General features: G+C 45.2%; 1 protein-coding gene across 6 annotated transcripts in view; it reads right to left on the bottom strand.

Moving 5' to 3' along the window:
* Positions 1-1,151, bottom strand: part of LOC122554108 (lysophosphatidic acid receptor 3-like) — a 93,076-nt gene that overhangs the window by 73,856 nt on the left and 18,069 nt on the right. For 3 of the 6 annotated variants that reach the window (XM_043698598.1, XM_043698593.1, XM_043698595.1), the window contains exon 3: positions 254-404. The exons of 1 other annotated variant lie outside the window; for it this stretch is intronic. The gene's annotated coding sequence lies outside the window, so the exon portion shown is untranslated. Of the gene's footprint in view, positions 1-253; positions 410-1,151 lie in introns of all 6 variants that reach the window. 2 more of the 6 variants (XM_043698594.1, XM_043698596.1) reach the window with 1 other exon arrangement.

Here is a 1,151-nt window from a genome sequence, read left to right as displayed (position 1 = left end):
GGTTGGGGGAGCATATGGTGTGTCAGGGGCAATGTCTGTGATTGAAATTGGAGGATATCCCTCCTGTGGTTCTTGTTCATCTAACAAAGAGGGAGAACATGAAGCTTACATTAGAGTTTTATCGGGGCAATGTCTGTGATTGAAATTGGAGGATATCCCTCCTGTGGTTCTTGTTCATCTAACAAAGAGGGAGAACATGAAACTTACATTAGAGTTTTATCCTCTTCATACATTCACACATTTGCATACTTACGTCTCCCTGTTGCTGCAGTGAATGTCAGTCTAGGGCAAGACGTAAAATCAGCCCTTGATATGTTTGAGAATATCCAGGCTTCAAAAAGGAAACTAGAGTGCTAGGGGGGTTGTAGTGTTTCTGTTCTTTTCCTTTATCCATGCCAGTCCACCTGAACTGATGATAAGTAAAATTAATGCAGTACACACATTCCAGGCAATGACTATCTTCAACAAGAGCAAGTCTGGCCATCTCTCCTTGATGTTCAACAGTATCATTGGATCCACCACCACCAGCAATGTGTGGAGTCACCCTTGACCAGAAACCCAACTGGAACAGCAAGAAGGAGCCAGTCTTGGGCTGGGTGTTCTGCAACAGGAAATTCACTCCTGACTCCCCAAAGCCTGTCCACCATCAACAAGACACATAATGGAGTGTGATGGAATACTCCCACTTGCCTGGATGGGTGCACCTCCAACAAGAAGGATATGTGTGTGTTTGGGAAACAATGCATAAGTGTGGGTGTGTATTGAGAGATAGAGTTTGTGTGACAGAGAGAAGGACGGAGGGATTCTGAGTGTGTGTGTGAATGTGAGTGTGTGTGTGTTTAGGAGACAGTGTGTGACAGAGAGATTGCGGGTGTAAGAGTGCATGCATGGTTTTTGAAAGACAGAGTGTGTGTATTTGATAGATACAGTTTATGTGTGAGACAAATGGAGAGAGAGAGAATGTGTGTGTTTGGGAGGCAGACAGCGTGTGTGTAACAGAACGAGAGAGAGTGTGGGGCTGGGCGTGTGAGTGTGTGTATGTCTGTGTGTGTGAGTGTTGTGTGCGTGAGAGTATGTGTGTGTGAGAGAGTGTGTGTGTGAGAGAGAGTGTGTGTGTGTGTGTGTGTGTGTGTAAGAGTATGTGAGTATGT

Source organism: Chiloscyllium plagiosum, chromosome 11 (genome assembly GCF_004010195.1).
Source record: "Chiloscyllium plagiosum isolate BGI_BamShark_2017 chromosome 11, ASM401019v2, whole genome shotgun sequence".
In the NCBI taxonomy this organism is placed as follows: Eukaryota; Metazoa; Chordata; class Chondrichthyes; order Orectolobiformes; family Hemiscylliidae; genus Chiloscyllium; species Chiloscyllium plagiosum.
Note: the sequence above shows the minus strand (reverse complement) of the source record. Positions and strands in the feature narration are given on the sequence as shown.